General features: G+C 39.7%; 1 protein-coding gene across 1 annotated transcript in view; it reads left to right on the top strand.

Moving 5' to 3' along the window:
• The first annotated feature begins 2206 nt into the window (after positions 1-2206).
• Positions 2207-21208, top strand: part of Csnk1g3 (casein kinase 1 gamma 3) — an 86904-nt gene continuing 67902 nt past the window's right edge. Inside the window, exon 1 of the mRNA XM_032886156.1 lies at positions 2207-2290. The gene's annotated coding sequence lies outside the window, so the exon portion shown is untranslated. The remainder of the gene's footprint in view (positions 2291-21208) is intronic.

Here is a 21208-nt window from a genome sequence, read left to right as displayed (position 1 = left end):
CTGAATTCCTTCTTTCTCTGGCTTGAAACTTCATTTCTTAGAAAGGAGGGAAAGCTTTACTCTTCATTCCTTTTCCCATCCAGCAAAGGACTGGAAGGAAATGGGAGTTTTTCACAAAAGAGAACTTTGATAAATGAAAGTTTTCCGTGTGTTATAAAAACACTGTTGACAACTTGAGCAGAGATGGAAGTGGAGGAATAACAAAAGACAGGAGTGGAGAACATGTGCCCAGAGAATGGCAAGGTCAGCGAGAGTAACAAAAGCAAACTGCATTTGTTTTCAGCATACCAGCAGACTGGGAAGCTCTGTCTGCCTCGATGACACCGTGCGCTCTGAAGGGCTTTGTCCAGATGTCTTTGGCTTGGCTTTTCCTCAGTTGATATCAACTATTCTCATATTGTTTTTTTCTTTAAAGTTATTAGAAATAGCTGATAATTTGATTTTTTGCTAGTTTCAATTAATGAGTTTCCAGTCAAATATTAATGAAAAATATTTAAAGTGCTAGAAATATAAGCATTTTTATCCATACCTGATTAAAATATATTTAACCAGATATTTATATTTGTGGTTTAAAACAGTTGGCATTATTTATGGAATCTTGGGTCCAGCCTGATGGTGCATGCCTGTAATTCCAACCACATAAGATGTTGAGGCAGGAGGATTACAAATTCAATGTCTGCCTTGGTTACAGAGTGAGTTCAGGGCTAGCCTGGGCAATTTAGTAGACTGTCTCAAAATAAAGTAAGAGGGCTGTTAAGGACAGTGTATTTTGTAGACATTTTTCTTTTATTAAGTTTAGCTTATTTCTTTTCTTGTGCTGTATCCTTGGAAGATGAACTTTTTAGACCAGAGACTTTGGGATATGTTGTTTGAGGAGCTATTATTACCCAAGACTGAACATGTATAAGTCTTACCTGTCCTACAACGCAACAGCCCCTGAACTATGAAGTGAATTTAAGAATCCTGAATGCTAGGTTAGTCTTGTATTATTAAGTTTCATACCAGTCCTTGCTCACTTAATTCCAACTTCCCATCTACCTGTCTCAGTCTCCCCATAGATAGCTGGGTTCACAGGCCTGGGCTGCGGCGCCCGGCTTGACCCAGTTTACACAACGATGATGTTAACTCATAAAGTAGTGCTTATGAAGAATATAGTCTTCTACTCTTTCGAAAAGGCCTGGGAAGTGGATCTCGAAACCATTGGCTCCAGTTTGAGCTTCACAGCTTAATGACTTGAGTCATGTTTAGTGTCCGAACTCCTAGAACTTCACTTGAAAAATTGCAATAATATCTATGACACAGTATGAGCTCAGCTGACGAGGACCTGAGCACACACATGTGAACCCAAGCCATTTTCCTAAGCATCCTGGATTCGTGGTACAGAACTTGGGGAGGTGGGGGAAGTTAGGGGTTGTTTCTAAGCATCCTGGATTCCTGGTGTAGCACTTGGGGAGGGGGATGAGGGAGGGTCAGAATGAGGCGGAGAACATGTCGACCAGGTCCTGATTTGCTGGCACCTGGAGGGCCGTCCAGACGCTGATCAAGAATGCCTTGGCACCCTGGCTGAACAGTGGTGCCCCGACCGCTCCGTCCCCTTGATTCTTTGCAGCATTTCTAAAGCTCTCGCAGTTTCTCTGCAGACCTCGCTCAGCCTGCCTCCCACGGCCTCAGGCAGAATCCACCAGGGACCTACAACCGCTCCCCTCTCGCGGGCAGCTCGTGCGAAGGCGGGATAGGGCGAGACTTAGACTTTCTGGCTCCTGCCAGCCAATGAGCGCGTGGCCTCCTTTCCGGCCGGCGAGCCGACCAATCCGAGTCGGTCGGTGTCATCTTCGGCTCCGCTCGGCTCTTTTCGCTGATGCAGGCTGCTTGGGGGCCTCCGCCGCCGGAGAGACTAGACGCTTTCCTTTTTTTTTTCACCCCCTCTTTTCTTTCGTTCTTTTTTTTTCCTCCTCTCATGTGTTCACTTCCGGGTCCGGTGCCGCTCCGGATGCTCGAGGCCGAAGGATGTTTGACCTCCGGATAAGCGAGGCGCCGCCGTGCATTCATTCCCGGTTGCATCGGTGGCCACAGCCGCGGCCCGGACGGCGACTCCGCTCTCAGCGGCGGCAGTAAGGAGGCGCCGGCGGCGGCGCGCTGAGCCAGTAGACGCGGGCCCGTCCTTCCCTCGCTCGCGCCTTCCTTCCTCGGCCTCGTTCATCTTCAGCGGCCGCCGGCGGCGGGGATGTGCCGGCGCTGACGGGCGGACGCGCGCCGGGCCGAGCCCGCTGCCCGCGGCCGCGCCTCTGAGGTAAATTCCGGTCGGCGGAGGCCCGCGGACTGGCGGGCGAGGCCAGGAGGGCGGGCGGCGCGGGGGCTGCGGCCCGGGCCGGGGAGGGGCCCGGCGGCCGCCCGACTGCCTGAGCTCCGGGGCGGCGGGGAGCAACTTCCCTGAGCTGCGGCGGAGGCGAGGTGCCGGTGTGCCGAGCCTTCCTCGGACTCCGAACTTGGCCGAGCCGTGTGGGGAAGGCGGCGGCGTGCCTGCCGTGGGCTCTGGGGTTGGGCTGGTGTGTTTACCCGCTTGCGGGGGAGGTGGCACCACATTTCTTGGGTGCAGGCTGGTGATGGAGATTCCGTGTGCTTCTGGGGTCGGGGGAGTTAGGCCTGTGCCATCCACGATCACTCCTGCTCGCCCACCTCTTGTTTCAGGACGGAAAGTTAAAGGGTGAGCGAGAAGTCTGAGTGGCAGCAAGCTACTGTTGCTACGAGCTGGGGATGAGTTTTTAACTCTGTTGTGATGAGTGTCCAGGCTTAGGTCAGTGTCCCCTTTGAGCATTGTGTTCAACATGCATTTAATATTAGAAGACAAAATACCTTAAAAATTAATTTACGAAAAGAAACTATTGTTCTTGCAATTACTACTTGTGATTATACTTGGCATTTGGTCACAGGTAGAGATACCGAACTAAAAGTGGAATAAAAATTTAAAAAAAAGTACGTTTCTTTTAAGAATATTGGCTTTCTCAGTGTGGAAGAAAAAATACAAAGTTGTACAAGGATAATTTAAATTAGATGTGAGACTGGTTTTAGAAAATGTATTCTATGTCAAAAATCAAATGCTTTGCTACATTCTTAGTTGCTTATATTCGAGATGTGCTTACGGTGTTTTATAATGGTTACCTAACTTTGCTTCCACGGTGATTCTGACCTGTTAATATTTTGTATTTTAGCTTTTCTAACTGCACAAAGATTATTATTATATTTATAGGCTCGGGAAGAAAGGTGTTACCAAGTACATTGTGTGCCTTTCGCATACATTCTTAATAGAATATGTACGTAGATAGTTTCACTTTAAGTGAGCTTGCATTTCTGCATGTGTGTGTACTAGGTAGAAGGAATTCATATAGAGCCTGGGGACAGAAAGTTGTTTTTTATTATTTGTTTACTTGATTTTGGGATTTGAGACAGGGTCTGACTACCTAGCCTAGGTTGGATTTGAATCCTTTATCCTCCGTCTGTGGTCACTTGAGTGTTAGGGTAGCCAAGTAGTGTTCCACCTCGCTTTTAATATTGATAGAGATGAGACTTTTTTGAGGTTGTGGAGGGCCTTGAGAAATGATTATGGATAATTTATTGTACTCCTTGACTGCCCCTCCCTATTTGTCAGCTTAAAAATTAATGAATTATATAATTGACATTTTCATTATTAGATTGGGAAATGTTAATAGTGTACAACCCGAATCTTTTTAAAAGGAGAGCCATTTGTTACTATTTTCAAAAGAAAGGACTGGAACTAGAATCAAGGGATAATTTTAATGAACTCACCCTCTACCTCTTGATGTTACTAGAAAAGCAGAATTATGAAGATGAGTGAGACTATGTAGCTACCTTCAAGGGAGAGGCAGGCATGCACACAACTAATTGTGACACAGGCTTCCTGTAGGTTTTATTAGAGGTGGATGGAAGTGTGGGTTGTATGTGAAAGATGCTAATTTGAAGGGAGTTATGAATGAGCGTGGAGCTGTGACACCGTGTTTGGGCCTTAAATATATTTATAGACCCAGGGGGCTGGGGACAGTACTTTTGGAAGTGAAGGGAGTGGGTTGAGCCCTGTCTGGGTGTTAGAGCACCTGTTGAACTGGATGCCAAGCTGCCCTGGAAGCTGTGAAAGTAGGTGGAGAGCAGGCCATGAAGGTTCAGCATGCCTTGTATTTAAATGAGTCAGTTTGAGGTGTGAGGGTTCAAATGTATCTCTTGTGTGGTGACAAGAGGTGGGCAAAGAAAAATGGCACCTTAAAAGAAACAGAATAGCCCCATAGTTAGCCAGCTATCATTTATTGCTACTGGGGGAAAATGTGTATACAGTGGAAAACAGTTTGTACAGGGCTTCATAATTTTTCTTTACTTACATTTCATTTGATTATGGGTGTGCCTGGCAATCTGGTAATTGGTTTTACATGAAATAAATCAGGATTGTAAAAATGACTCAGGAAGAAATGGGAAGCTCTCCAATCATTTCTCTGGTCCCTCTGATCCTTCCTGTAACCTTTTTTTTTTTTTTTTTTTTTTTTTTCCCCTGCTAGGAACAGAACAGATCTTTACTATGGTATAGTTTTGGGTCAGTCCCTCCACCCCCCAAACCCCCAGAATAGAACATGTATTGATTTAATTACAAAGGGCCTCCCAAAACAATATATACAGATAAATAGAGGGAGTGCTGAAATATTAAACAACATGACAAAATGCAGGCTATTGCATAATCTGTTACTGTGAATACATTTGAAGGTGAGATCTGCTATGGATAAAGTATAACGTGAAAAAATCTACACAGGAAGGAAGTTAACTGTAATAGGAAGATGGTAAAATAAGAATAGCTAGTTATAGGTAAGCATAAGTGGGTTTTTCAGTCATCTTAAGTATCGGTCGACTGTAAAATAATTTAACCCTCAATAAATCACTATTAGAGCAGTGCTTAGAAAAATAGCACCCTCATACCGTTGTTATTGAGAGTGCTTGTGAAATTGTGAATCATGTTACAGTGAAGTTTTTCTCTCCCTTGAATTTCTTTCTTAATATCAAAAAAAGACTTAGATTGTAACCAAGTGGGTATTGTCTTGAAACCTCCCCCTAAAAAACAAAAACTGGCTACAATTTACTTTTAGTGTAGTTTGTGTAAAACCACTTTGAACTGGTCTGGGGGATGCAGTTGAATGATGGGACTTCCATTTTGAGAACAATGCAGTTTTAAGTGATTTTAAGCAAGCTGTTAAAATATATCTTGGGAATAACAATATATATTTGAGTTGTCTTTTTTCTGACTTCATAGTTACCAGTATTGTTTTTTTCTTCAACTCTCATATTCCTTTTGTCTTTATTTAAGCAGTTGGCATTTTGCAGTATTATTTGATACTGTTAGTATGTTCCAGTGTTGGCTCTTTAAGAAGAAAGTTGGGATGTTCTGTTCATGGGAGTTTGGGGATATGTGTCTTTCTAGTTGTAAGGAATCTATAGGCTCAGAAAACAGTTTCAGTGGCAAGCATTCCCTTCATGTTGAACCACAGACAGTCATGCTTGGGGTCTTATTTTTGGAATTGACTATGCACTATCTGTTAATGTGATAGGACTTTGATGGCCTGGGGATTTCTTTGAAATCATGTAATAAGGCCCAGGGTTGTAGCTCAGTGGTAGAGCTCTTGCCTAGAAAATAGTGAAGGAGGAGGTGTATGTGAGGATTATGTTTAGATACTCGCTGTTACACGTTTTCCTTCGCCCTTCTCAAGTAGAAATTTAGAAGCTGTATGTCTGAAGTTCCTTTATATTATGGGGCCTGGGGTTAGCATGCACTGATTATGTTCTTAGACTGTAAGTTATTGTATTTTCTCCATCCATTTCCTGTTTATCACCTTAGCATTCTTAACAATGGAATACTAATGTTTTTTTGTAGAAAGAAATACTTTTGGCTATTTTATTTATTAGTGATGTGTAACCTAGTTATAATTACATTTACAACATTTGTGGCTGAATCTTGTCTCCTTTATTTTATAACTTTCTGCGGTTTAAGGCAAAAATCCACATGAGATGTGTCAATTCTTTCTTTCCTTTAGTACAGTAAGGTCAGCCTTGACAGTTTTTAGATGCGTTTAGCCAATTCTGAGTTGCTTAGAAGTACTTTCTTTAGCTTACAGCTCCATTTGGCATGTATGCATGTGTGTGCTGGCATGTGTAGTGCAGGTAGCGGAGAGGAGATTGAGGGTTGAGGCTTGAGGTTGGTCCGCCATTATGCTCCTCACCGAGAATCAGCAAATGGATGTAAAAGTGAGGAGGTATGGTGCCATAGACGTTCTCATTCCACAGAGTGCTGATCTGTATCAGCTGTTAGGGCTGATTGGCGTGTAGAATAACCAGAGACTCTTGGGAAGACTCATTATAGGAGAATGCCTAAGTGACCTCTGCTTAAACCCACTCATGAGCTTAAATGGTACTCTTTCCTTTCCCTGTAGAATGTACAGAGCCCATGCTGCACGGGGTGGTTGGAAGCTACTCCCTACTCTCCTCTTGAACGTTCATTCCTACCGGTTGTCCCTACCAAGAATCATTTGTGTTTATGCTCCACAAACCATCAGTGACAGTTACACTTGATTTTGTAATTACATATTGCAGTAAAACGTTGTTCAGCAAATTCTGAGGTCAGAAACATGTTTGTATGAGAGCCATTTTGCTGCTTTGGAAAGAAGAGTGTAGCAAAACTAATTACAGTTGAAATATGGGGGAAAATGAAATGATTTAATTCTGGACAATAATATAAAGACCCCAGAGTAAGGCTGCTTAAGTGTTTTGGGGCCTTTTCACATGGAAGAAACAGAAGCTGGCAGTGACAAGTGATGTACCATGGGTGTGGCTTTGTAAGAAAAATAATGTGGAACTCTCTCCTGTGTGAAGAAAGGAGCTTAGCTCTGCAGTGCAAGATTGCCCTGTAAATGGGCCTTGTATTTTAGCTGCACTAAATTATTTAGGGTCTGTGGCATCTTGTTGTTCTGTAGATTAAGGAAAAAAAAAACTCTTTAAAGCTAATTTACAACTGTTGATAAACAAACTAAGAGGGAACTACTAAATCTAATCTCCTAATTGCACCTATCTCTTAATGACTGATTGACTTGGTGTTTTGAGTTGATTTTACTCTCTAGTGAAGGTTAGCCTGGAAATCACCATGTAGCTCAGGCTGATCTTGAACATTAAATCTTCCTGTCCTCTTTCCAAAGTGCTAGGATTATAGGCTTGAGCCACTCTGCCAGGCTGCATCTTCTTTTAAAACACTAAGGAAATTCTGGTATTCCTGACCCTACCAGAGGGTCATTTCTCAGAGTAAATTGTTTAAATATCTAGTCAAGTGATTGTTCATCTCATAGTTCGCACTACAGCCCTCAATCAGATTTCCTGTGCTGTTTTTCTGCTTTTATACAGCATCAGCATTGGAGGGAGTAGAGCCTTATCATTTCAGTGACTCCTCAAGTTAAGTAGGGACTGCTGGGGTGAATTGGTAGGTGAGGCTGTTCTTAGAAAGTAAAAGTACCGCTCCCTTGATGTGTATCAGGAACACTTGAACGTGGTGCAAAGCATGCTGGTCCGATAGTGTAAGATTGCTGCGCTGACTTGCCTAACTTAGCTCAAGCTGGGAGGGAGAACTTGCAGTTAAACATAACAAGGTCCAGGTTGGTAAATATGCAGGGATATGCTACTTAGATGGGATCCACACTTGAGAAGGCTGAAATGCAGCGTACTCAAGTGCACAAGTTGAATGCAGGGAGCACGCCAGGCTGAGTCGTGAGCAGTTGTTTGCTTTTCTGTGTCTTTGCTGGTTGTGCTGTCTGCACTCTCAGTTCATCTTTAGGCTGCTATCAGATCACACTGTAGACTTCTGTTGGCGAGGAAGGAGTGGCACTTGCCTGTCTGCCTTCCCACAAGTTGTCCCTCCCTCCCAAATCAAATCTTAGCGTTGGCCCATCTGCTCCTTTCCCCTTCATATTTCCTTGATCAGACTTAGGTGGTGCACCTGTTTTGTCAGTTGGGAGAAGGGAACTCGGGTTGTTAGGTTCGGTGCCTAGTATAACAGGGTATATCTGTTGTCCTGAGAATACATAGAGGAGGGAGGATCTTTTGAAAATAGTTTGAGAAGGAGGATTGGGTGAGGTGAAAAATAGAGGTGTTATCAGTAGTGACCATTATATCTACTTGTTTGAGAATGAAATAAATAGTGCATGCATAAATGCATTTTGAACCCCACAGTGCTGTGCAGATAACCATGGATGAAATGTTAGAAAGCTTCCATGCTGCTGTCTTAAATGTGCTCATGTCTGAATATTTTTCAGCACTAAAAATATTTCTAGTTTTTAAATTGACTAACTTTGAGTCACTAAATAGGTTATCTAAGTAGTAAGATTATGTTTTTACATGACACTCTTGAAGCTATTCTAATTTTAAATAAAAAATGCATGGATAATTTTATTTAATTATTTACCAAATTGTTGCCCTCTGGTTCTTGTTCAAAATACCACCTACACCTTTGATCTCAGTAGACTTCGTTCCTCACACCAAGTAGGAGAGTAAGTGCTCTGAGGAAATAAATTGTCAGACAAACTTGGAAATGTGGAGTGCCAGTAACAGGAGGAAAAGGGTGGTTTCTTACCAAATTTGAGAACAGGAGAAACAGTGGTGGTGCCGTGGGAAGGTTGTCATGTGCTTGATTAGTAGAGCTCTGATATCCAAATTACTAATACCATACACCTCTGACCAACAGGTGGGAGGCCATAAAAGTAGCCTCGTCTGCATTGCAGATTTGGGCTGTGATTGGACTGAAGATCAGTTAGCCAAGCTTTTCTAGGGCAGGTACTGTGTTCTTATTCTTTGGAAGCATTCAGCCAGAGGTGTGTTTGTTTTGTTTATTTGTTTATATATTTAGTAACAGATTTTTTTATTTTCCCTTAAATAGCAGCAGTAACCAAACACTGAGGTGCACACCTGTGTGTAATACACTCACTGAATGATCTCAGGCTCGACCTGCTCCAGTGAAAATGCAGAGCAGAGCGACATACAGCCACTTACATATTTTCATTTTGAAGAAAGTTATAGTAGACATTTCCTCTTCATTATATGTAAAGGAAAGGCATAGAAATGTACACTGTGCATAAATATATTTGTGTTATTTATCTACCAAGAGAATGTTAATGACAGTTATTTGTAAGTGACATTATTTAGAATTATTTTTACTTTTCTGCTTTTAGTATTTCTCTGTATTTGAATTTTCAATTATATCTGTGCATTACCTCATCAGAAAAAAAATTTGTCCTATCTATCTATCTATCTTTTACTTATTTATTTATTTTTTGAGTAAAGAGAATAGATTGTAGTGAGGGATGTTTTCTGTCAACTTAGGTTTTCTTAATTTGTTTTCATGGTGTAGTACCTTGAAATAAATGTTAAATGTATTGGTACATATATTTTTTTTAATTTTTAAAATTGAATACATTGAGATTATCTTAAGTTTTGAGTAGATTTTGTGTGTGTGTGTGTGTGTGTGTGTGTATGAGAGACAGAGAGACAGAGAGAGATTATTGTGTGTATGTTTTCATTTGTGTGAGTGCATTTGCCCGAGTGGCTTACTTGTAGAGGCTAGAGTTAACTTCAGATATCTTCCTCTCTCTTCACTGAGGAAATATCTCTCAGAGGACCTGGAGCTTGCTATTTTAGCTAGCCTGCCTGGTGAGGAGCCCCGGGATCTGCCTATCTATGTCATGTTTCCTTCACCCCTAACCCGTGCTGGGATTGCAGGCATGTGCTACTGCTGTACCCAGCAGTTTTACATGAGTGAGCCATCTCCTTAGACCTCTGAAGTTTTAAGTTAAAGTTTGCCATGTGATACCTTTGGTGTAAATGTACTTTATAGAAGTAATAGGCTTCTCAGGATTTCGAAATTGTGTTGTACTTTTTTAGCTTTGTTTTTGCAAGAGTACTAGACAGTGTATTAGAATGTGATATATTTAGCGTTAAAATTATGTTCAGAACTTCCTTTGTGAAAAGGGAAGTGAAAATGTTTTTTTCTCCACACCTAGTCTGTGTCATATTTATTTTTTATTTTTGTGAACTCCTTATTCTAGCAATGAATACTATATTTTCATTTGGCAGGCAAATGTGTTTGGTAATATAATGTAGAAGAGAGAACGTTCATCCTGCCCCACTAGTCATATGCATGTCTATGTCTTTCAAACATCATTATGAGGCCTTATAATGAAATTGTAATCAGGGATCACCTAGCACTAGTTTTCAAGTGTAACTGCTACGTATTAGGTGTTGGGTAGGTGGAACTTGTTGGTGCATAGTTTTTTTTTTTTTTTTTTAAAGATTTATTTATTTATTATATATAAGTACACTGTAGCTGTCTTCAGACACACCAGAAGAGGGCGTCAGATTTCATACAGATGGTTGTGAGCCACCATGTGGTTGCTGGGATTTGAACTCAGGACCTCTGGAAGAGGTCAGTGCTCTTAACCACTGAGCCATTTCTTCAGCCCCTTGGTGCATAATTTTATAAAGCATTATTTTATATTTATTTCTGGGACTTAAAAGCAATACTCCTGTAATACTTCATAAATCTTCAAGACATAGAATCTTGTGATACTAATTTTCATTCAAGCAAATTGTAGATTTTTTTCTGAGTTCTTTTCTAGCATGCGAATGTCAAGGTATATTGTGACTAAAATATAAAGATTCTGTATATGCTTACAGTCTTTTGTCATTCTTTTGTTTCTGGTCTGTTGAAAGTTAGTTGATCAATTGTATTGTGTGCTTTGCTAATTATCTTAACACTGTATTTATAAAAGTTAAATTTTTGTAGACTGGAAAATAATTTATGACTATTTTGGATGAGAGAAATGAGTATGAAAGTGAACTTTATTCTATATGCTTATTAAAAACTTTGAGCAAAAATTATTCCATATATTATCTCCCCCGTGGAAGAAGGTAGAAGAAAAGTGTATATATAGAAGATTGTTCTTGTAGACTTTGTAAATAGATGACTGTAGAGAAGGGGTCCTAGAGAACATTTCCTTAGCCCAAATCCCTGTTAACATTGTCTTAGGATGTTAACTAACTAAATATATTTGAATGTGGTAATTGGACCAGAGCACTGGTATGCTTTAGATTTCTATAGGCTATTTCAATTGGCTTCAGTGTTGAAAGTCTAATTTCCTCCTTTCTTTGTACACACCTTTACCATTAAGATCCAATGACTTCACACTGTCATTTTAATTGGGGATGAGGTATGAAAACAATAGAGGAAATGCATGGGATAGGCATGGAGGTTCATGAATCTGTATTCCCAGTACTCAGGAGGCTGAGATGGGTGGATTTCCACAAGTTTGTGGCCAGCATGGTCTATAGAATAGGACAGAAATAAATAAACACATACATACACCCAGCTGTTCTTTAGAGAACCAGGTTAAAAAAAGTGACTTCTCATAGCATTGGGCCTGACTTCTTTGGTGAGGCCATTTTCATTTCACACTGTTAATTTTTGGTAAGCATGGCATCAAAGCTAGAGCATCTGTCTTGTAAAGCTTGTTAAAGGGAAGTTTATCAAGAAATTACAGTATCAACTGGGAATAACAAAAACAAATACATCTCTATTACCTTTAAAGAAGGCTTGCTAATTAAAAGTTACTCATTTTATGTTATATTGATGATAATTTATAAAGTCATTGTTTTTTTTTTTCTTTTTTTTCTTTTTCGAGATAGAGTCTTGGTATATAATCCAGACTGACCACAAAACTTTGAATTTTCTCTCTTAGCTGCTAAGTGCAAAAATGGCAGGAGTGCTCTCTGGGACAGAAGAGGAGACTCTAGCAGTCATGTACTTCTTCCTTCTTCGTATTATGACAAGTACCTCTGCTTTTCTTAATAGAAATTGTTTTTATGTCAGTAATGGTATATTCATAGTATATTGTCTTTATGGAATATAGTTAGGAAATGTATACACGTTAATACACTATGATGGTAATAGGTGTGTATAGGATTTTTTTTGATAACTACTTGAGGTCCTTTTGTGTGTGTCATTTGGTACTAATTTTTGGCTCAGGATTAGCCTCACTGCCTACACCACTTTTGGTCTGACAGAATGGGAGCAAGCCATTTTATAATGAGTTCAATTCAATTCACACACACACATTGACACTCTGCATGGTGGTGAGTTTGGATTTTGGCATTATGTAAGTTGTAAGGTTTAGATTTCTAAAAACTACCTGATATTTGAGAATTTGTGGTAGAGAGCTTTAACATTGAATACATAGGATTTGGAGAACATGCTATATGTGAACATTATGACTTTCAGGGATTATTTTTAGTTAAGCAAAAAACCACAATACTGTAGTAAAACCAGCATGCAATAAAGAGTAATGAGCATTGTTTCACAGGACTGTGCTTTGTTATTAATGCTTTCACCATAAAAATATTCTAAAATACCAATTTCTTATTTTTGGCATGGATTGACTTTTAAAACTACAGAATCTGTTCTGAGATGTAATTTTTAACTGTGCTTGTATATGTTGTATGTTCATGCATGCACCTTGGCGCCGCGCCCGTGTGTGCCGTGTGTGTGTGTGTGTGTGTGTGTGTGTGTGTGTGTGTGTGTGTGTGTGTGTGTGGTTTGTGCACATGTGGTATGCATATGTGCATGTTTGTAATTGTGGTATGTGTGCATGTGTATGGAGGTCAGAGGACACTCTAGAGTTCTCTCCTTTCAGCTTTTGTGTGGGTTCTAGAGATACAGTTCAAGTTGCCATTCTTCATGACAAGGTACATTATATGCTGAGCCATCTTGTTGGCCCTTTAGCTATCCTTTTTTATTTGGCGTTGGGGTGTCAGCACAGGGTCTTTCTTGTGCTTGTCAGGCAAGCAGTCCGCTAGCTGAGGGTTTATCGCTAGTTCCTAAACTCTTACCTTGTTTTATGTATTTGTAGGTTTTTTAAAATGCTGGATTGTTTTCTTTTTTAAGTGTGTTATCTCGGACTTCTGTGCATCATCCTAATCCTTACTAAGGCGTATGCAGACTATACCACCTGTCCAAAATCTTGAGATTTTCTGAAAACTAACAAGGGGACTTTGTGAAAGCTGTGTGGAGTCGGGTAGATTGGCATCTGCTTCTTGCTAGGGACTACTTACTGGAGAGTACTTACTGGGACATTTGTTTGGTATATTCCCCGGGTAGTTTCAGTAGATGCTAGCTAATTTTTTGTTTTCCATCTTGTAAGTTTATGTACAACCAGAGGACCATATTTTAATCTGCAGTAGGTTTTTTTGATTTTGTTTTGTTTTTTAACAGTTACTGAGAGTACCTCCCTTCATTGCATGTTCACTTTCCCCTACTTTCTTTTTAGTTTTTGTCTCTGAGGTCTTGGGCCTGACTGAAGTCCAAGAGTGTAGTGTGGTTAGGGTGCTGAGTGTGGAACCATTCGAGAAGTCTCTGCTTAGCCGGGTGTTCAGGTGCTCTCTTCATAATCAGAGATTGTATCAAGGGTATTTTACATGAGAATTTGTGTCAGAACATGACAACCCTCTTTTTTAGACATTTGACACTGTCCCAGCCCCTGTTAATGACAGAGTCAAGGGTGTGGTTGTAATGCCTGTTTTAGTTTCCTTGAACTTCCTTAATTTGTTTTTAATACTTTACTGTAAATACCTTTAATATCCGCTTTGACTTCTTTCTCCCTTTACTTCCTAATCCTTATCATCTCTGTTGGCTTGCCTTTTTCTCCTTTTCTTTGTATTCTTCTCATTCCCCCCTTAAAATAAAGTTCCCCAAGAAAACTTAAAATTATGGCATTCTGTATCAGTTTTTTTTGGGGACTGGTATAAAGGTAGCAGAAACAAATCTGCATTTAATAATCAAGTAGGAACTTTGCTGTAGGGGAATGCCACTGATCTGATTTGTGAGGTATAGTGTTTTGTGCATATGTTCTTTTTGTTTTTGTCCTGAAGGGTATGGATCAGTGAACTCGTTTGTCACATGCTTTCTTAGCTGTGGTTTTAAGTGTACCAAGATACCAGACACTTGAAGATACACATCCTAGACTAAGCATGTTGAACTTTATAGATAGCCAACTCCTTTACTTAAATGACAAGATCTAGAACTTATGGTGCAGTTCTGTACACTTGGCATGAGTTCAGACAGCACTGTACTTTGGTTGTAGTACATAGTACATAGTATACTTTACTACCTGTTTAACATAGCATGTCAAAGACTGTCTTATTTTCATACTAACTTATTTAAACAATAAAACCTTTTGAATGTTATTTTCTTTTAAGCTATTCTAATAAAGTTTACTGTAGAAATAAAAAAAAAAGTAAAATCTGAGGGCTGGGAAGATGGTTCTAAAATAAGCATGAGTTTGAACTCAAGAAATAAAAAAAAAAGCTTCAGGGAAAATACCTAAAGATGGGGACCCTGGGACCTCATAGGTAGCAAATGAATATCCTAGTAAGAGCACCAGTGGAAGGGGAAGCCCTGGGTCCTGCTAATACTGAACCCCCAGTGAACTAGACTGGGGGGAGGCCACAATGGGGGGAGGGTGGGGAGGGGAACACCCATAAGGAAGGGGAGGGGGGAGGGGGATGATTGCCCGGAAACCGGAAAAAAGAATAAAACACGAAATGTATATAAGAAATATGTTAATAAAAAAAAAAAAAAAAAAAAAAAAAGCTGTGTGACTTCATGTGCCTGTAACCCTAGTCAGTGCTGTGGGAGACATAGACAGCATAGTTCAGGTTCAGAGAAACCTTTCCTTAAGGAAATAATACAGAGAGTTATAGGATCTACTCACTCATGTGAGTGTAGGGCTGTGTGCATGTGTGCACACACATGTAATTGAAAAATGCAAATTTTTCCAATAAAATATGAGACAACCCATTCATCCAGCAGACGCACAGCCACCTGTAAGCAAGTGCTCTACCACTGAGCCTTACTGCTGACTCCTTGCCCTCTTTTTGCTTCTATTTTGAGGCACTCTAACACTCAATAAATTAAACAGGTATTCTTGAAGTGGTAACTTTCCTATTCATCCTCTCTTATTGTAGAGATTCATAGCCCAGACTTCTAGGCCCAGCTGAGGTGGTCCCCCCTCCCCCTTCTTTTCCCTTTTGGATTGTAGTGTCTGGAGAGTCTAAATGACCTTTAATCCATAAGATACTATTTGACTTCTTGTAGTGTGTCTTGGAACTGTAAATATCCTTACGGCTTTAAGATCAGCATACTATCCCTTTATTCAGGATAAAATTCTATATAAATTAATATTACCAAATTTCTAATAACATTTTCATTGATCTTTTAAATAGTTTTGATGTGTTTTTTGGAAGAAATGCTTGGTAGCAAGACTTGTGCCTTTGAGGACATCAGATTAACAGATTGTAGTATCTCAATACTAAATGAAAGAGTAAAGCATTGTTCTCTACGCTTCCTCAACACTGACAGTGAAGTGTAGAGGTTCAGTTGGATTCAGTTTCAGATGTTTTACTTAAAGATTTGAACATTCTTATGATATTAACAATCATTCCTCATCCTTGTTTGGTTTCATTATAATCACCAGGAGTTACATATTGCTGATACTTAATTGTAAAATGTATGTGGGAGAGAGAGAGAGAGAGAGAGAGAGAGAGAGAGAGAGAGAGAGAGAGAGAGAGAGAGAGAGGTGAGCGATATTTGGGGGGGAGTTTGCCCACCAGAGATTAGTGTCTTTGTTAATTGCTTTCAATTTTGATTTTTTGAGCTAGAACTTCTCACTGAACCTGGGCTCAGGATTTGGCTAGAATGGATAGCCGGCAAGCCCTGGGGCATCTTCCTTTCTCTACCTCCACAGTGCTGGGATTGCAGGTGCATGGCATAGAGTTCAAAGAGGGTAATGGAGCTTCAATTTAGCATAGCAAGGAGTTTACCTTCTGAGCTATCTCTTCAGCTCTGGAATAATTTTTTTGTTTTTCTTTTTCTGAAGCCAAGGTTTTTCTCACTGTGTTGCCCAGCCTGGTCTCCAATTTAAAATCTTCGTGCCTTAGCCTGGGGTTACATGTGCCTACTGTAGTGTTTAGCTTTTTATTTGTATGATATGAACGCAACCCTTCCTGCTTGTGGGACTGAACCATCTCCCCAGCATGAGGTGGAATACTTTCAATGAAATACTTTCATCTATTAGATATTTTTACTATTTGTGGATTAAATAGTTGCAAAATTTCCTGCCTGCTAATATTTATTTGTAACCTCAAAATTAATACTCCCAGTGCTGTTCCAGTGAGCCACAAACAGGAGCATACAAAAAAATAGAAACAAGTTAGATTTAGTCAGTGTGTGTTCCCAGTTGAGGTTAAATAAGGTGACACAATCTCCTGGTTTTGCTTTTCATAGTGAGTCCTTTGCTTTCCTTTTCCTTTCCTGAGTTGTTTAAAGTGACCCCAGACTTTCTGCTGAAGTGCTGAATGATGTTCCTAAGGATAAGAATCCTGGTGTGTTGGAGAGAGAGTATGTCTAAGTAAGTTTAGTTGAGGTGCATATATGATGTTGTGAAGTGTTTTAAAATAAGCCTGCATATTGTTTGATTGATTAGAATTTTGTGACGAAAGAAAAAGTCTGGACAGAACCTTAAGTGTATTTTCCCTTGGAGAAGTGGTTTAGTTTTTTATTATTCTGTATTTGCACCGACTTGATAAAATGTAACTATTATGAATCAGATGTTTTTGACTTTCCTGATGAACAGGAGAAAATAATTTTTAATGACTAAAAGGAAGGTCATGCAAGTAGAGAGTGTGTTCATCCCAGCCCTTCTGTTTGATTTCCGTAGTCACCTCATCCTTTTCTAATTCCCCACCCCCAATAACTCACCAAGTCCAGTTTTCATGGGTGTGGGGGCATCTGCTGGAGTGTGGTCCACCTACCAGGGACACACCCTTAAAGAAAACTGACTCTTCCTCTCCTAGCAACCGGCAGTAACTCCTCAGTTAGAAGTGGAAGGCTGACTGCCTTGATCTCCCGGTGTCAGTCAGGCAGCCACAGACACTGCTGTGGGTGCATAGTGTAGTGATCTCCATGTTCCAAAGACACTTTCACTCCACCCTCCTCAGCCTCTTCTTACAATCATGCTACCCAGTCTTTCTTCCTTGATGGCCATGATGGCCTTTGGGGCTTGAGTAGGAGTGACACCCATTTCCCATTTGTGGCTCAATACTCTGCTGACACTTACTCTCTACACTGTGATCAGCTGTGAGCTTTGTGCTTATCACTGCCTCCTGCACAAAGATGTCTCTGATGAGGTGTGAGAGCTGTACTCACAGGCAGGAAGATGAATTCAGGGGACAGTTTGACACTGTGTCTGTTTAGTAGGATAATACCAGTAAATTCACTACTGAGCCTGTGAGCTCTGCAGCCATGGGCTTATAGCCAGGTTTATGGTACTGGGCATGAGCTTCCTCTTGTGGAGCAGGCCTTAAAGCCAATCAGAGAGCAACTGCTTACCCTCTTAACATTGTTGTTGCTATTGCACCCCTGGACATATCTTGCCAGAGTAGTTGTAATTCAGGGAGCTAGCTCTATGGTAGAAGAGGTTTGCTGGAGTGTTTGTCACTTCAGCTCTGGAACTGGAGAATTAGCAGATGGAGTGATGAAATATTACTGCTTCTTCTCCAAATTGTAATCAGCTAGTAATTCTGACAGCTTCTAGCTCACTATCTTGCCTAGAAAGGCAATTCTTAAGTATAAGTCTGACCTGCAGTTCTCTCTGTATGTACATATCATAAATGATTAGGAGACTGGATTTTTTATAGTTCTTTTAACTGTTCAGAAATGTGGGCTTCAGTAAAGATGTGTTAATAAGGAGTGTTTATTGTCACATTTTCACATTTATGGAGAGATGGCTCAGTAATTAAAAAGTTAAGAGCACTTGTTGTTTTTTTCAGAGAACCCACATTTGGTTCCCATGTTAGGCAGCTCACAAACTGCCTATAACTCCAGTTCCAGGAAATCTAACACCTTCTTCAGGCTTCTGCAGACATCTGCATATATGTGACATACACATGTAAACATACACATGAATAACTATAAAAAACAAATTCACCCATGAAATTGAAGTGAAAACCACAGAAGACACTGTGTGGACCTGTACACACGTACATCCTAGTGATTGTTCTGCTTTCTCTTCCTATTCTGAAACCTGAAGTTGGGCACTTTTATAAAGAAAAGTTGGTGCTGAAGAAATGGCTCAGTTGGCAGAGTGCCTGCTGTGCAGTCGTCAGAATGCTGGGGTCATGGTGAGCCTCGTGTGAGAGCCAGGTGTGGTTGTTGCATACGCTCACAACTGTAGTGAGGGCAGCGGGGCTGTGGGGCTTCTGGAACTTGCTGGCCAGCTGGCCTAGTCAATCAGTGAGCACTAGTTTCAAAGAGAACCTATATCAAAAAGATAAAGTGGAACACAATTGAGGTAGACAGCCACAACCTCTGCCTCCCACACATGTGCACACATATATGAGCATAACGCATGCATGAATATGTTCATGCCAACACTTCATGTACACATTTATACTTTACGCCCACCTCCAATAAAAGAAGTTGATTTAGGTCATAGTTCTAGAGATTCAAGGACATGGTGGTGACATCGGCTTGGTTCTGGTGAGAAATTCATTTTGAGTGTCCTTATGGTTGTAGATGGAGAAGTCACATGGTAAGACAGGAAACCAGAGGGCAGGGGAAACTTTTATAATTAACTCTTTGAAAACTAAATCACTTCAAGGGTTCTTCTCAGTGACCTAATGATTTTCTTCTAGGACTTGTTAAAAATCAGATTATTTTTTTAATGTCACACTGGAGACCCAATTTTCAATATCCGACCCTTTGGGGATATGTTTGAACTGTATGCATCATGGCATCTATATTTACTTGAGAATAGTAAGACCTGGTTGACTAGAAAATTCATTTAATTATACTTAGAACATTTCTTCTGATGAAGTTTAGAATTTAATAAAGTTTCTCATTTAAAAATTGCCTTCCTTATACCTGATTATAATATACTATGATTTGGTATTCCTGTTATTATATAGTAACTTAACTCTAGAAATACTTTGACCATAACCTATAGAAATGTATTTTATTCTTAGGATCAGTGTTTCTCACACACACACACACACACACACACACACACACACACACACACACACACACACACATTTATGGAATTGAAGGTCTCTTAAGCACAATTTTTTTTTTTTTTTTATTGTCAGGCACAGTGGTACATGCCTCTAATCCCAGATTTTGGGATGAAGAGACTGGTAGGAGAGTTTGAGGCTAGCAGTGAGTTCCAGGATAAGTCAGGCCTATGTGCACACCCCCTGAGTCAAAACAAAACAAACAACAAAGAGCATTATGATTTTCTTTATTTCATGTGTGCATTCTATTTTCTTTTCTGTTGGACAGTTAAACATACTTGCTGTTTAACAGGACCTATTAAATTAGTTTCATGAGGGACTAGTGGGGCCTGAGCCAGTTTAGAGAACATAAAAACTAGTTAGTAATCTTTTTCTATTTCTTCTTTCTCTCTTCTTCTTCTTCCTCCCCTTCTCCCCCTCCCCTTGTTTATTTTCCCTTCTTTTAGGTGCTAAGATTGGAAGAGTAGTTACTGGGTTTTCTTCATAGGAATGTACAGGGACATCATTGAAATCAAGTTTCAGAAATATAATTTTAGATGATGGGTTCTAAATCTTTTGAGACAGATTTTTTTTTATAGTATGTAATTAAGGAAATTGATGTTCATATTTTTGACATTATGGTTAATGATTTAGCTTTAAAAGTAAGTGTTCTTTCCTTAGACAACTGCTGTTGGAGTGATGCCAGAAACCAGTAACTGGGACACTTCGTGCTAACAGAAGCATGTGATGTAGTGGCTAGCCATCACATCACGAATGTCTCTACTCATTTCAACTTCAGAGAGGCTTGCAGACACATTCTAATACATTTTTATAGATGTTGAATAAAAGATTTAATACCTCAAATGAGCCTTTTTGTAATAAATACATAGTTTTAATTTTCTATTTCTTGAGAATTTCATGCATGAATACTTTATATCAGTTCCACCCTTCTCTCTCCCTCCAGTTACCCCCATGTCCTCTTTACTCCCTTTCAAATTCAAGGCCTCTTCTTCATTGTTATATTCACACAAACACACATGTGTATGCGTGCATGCACACAAACAAAACCTAGTGTTGTAATAAAACAGTAAGCAAATATATTTTTATTTCACGTAACAAGCCTGTTGGGAAATACTACTGTCATAAAAAAGATTCGAATGTACAATTTGATGTTTTTATATGTTATAACTTTGTACTTATAAGCAATTATAATATTTATTAGAGTTGTATGAAATAATTCTTTTTCTTTTGTTACAATAGTAATTTGAGAGTTAATATAATAAATTATTTTTAAATTCTAAAACTCATTGATGTTGATTTGGTTAGCATATGAAGGAGAACACAACTGCACAGACACAGACTGTGTCTCTTTTTTATCTAGTTGTGTCCTTAAAGAGGTTAGCCCTCTGGTGAACGGTCTTAAATGATTAAACCATGATGATTTATCAGTGATTGTCAAATTAGAGAATACCAGTCCCTATATGTCTAGTCAGGCTATGCCAATGCTCTCCAAATCTAGAAGCTCTTGTATTAGTGGATGTTACTGTATCAAAATTGAAGATGTTCATGAAAATAAGGCAATTGATTATTCATATTTGCTCCTTTTTAGAAACAATTTTAAAAAGTCGACTTACTCTCTTTAACATATATATCTTTTAGCCTCTTATACACATAGATAGATAGCTATGTTTATTATTTCTACTTAGTAGAAGGATTAAGATTTTAGTTAAAGAAAAAAAACATGTTATAAAAATTGCAACGTCCTCGAGCATTATAAGTATTTTGTGTTATGAAACATTATGAACAGGGCAGCGTATTTCTGTGGCACCCCTAGTAGTTGCCATGCCATCTTTGAGATCTTGTTAGCTGTCTTTCTTGTATCCTTCGACTTGACTGTCTCTAACAGATTGTTTCACTCTAGATTGCATCTGCATGCACAGCTTCAACACTACAGTTCTTTTCTTAGCTGGTCTTTTTCTTTTTAAGCAACTGGAATGTAATTAGACACACTGAATCACATCTAGTC

Source organism: Rattus rattus, chromosome 15, assembly GCF_011064425.1.
Source record: "Rattus rattus isolate New Zealand chromosome 15, Rrattus_CSIRO_v1, whole genome shotgun sequence".
NCBI classification, from domain to species: domain Eukaryota; kingdom Metazoa; phylum Chordata; class Mammalia; order Rodentia; family Muridae; genus Rattus; species Rattus rattus.
Note: the sequence above shows the minus strand (reverse complement) of the source record. Positions and strands in the feature narration are given on the sequence as shown.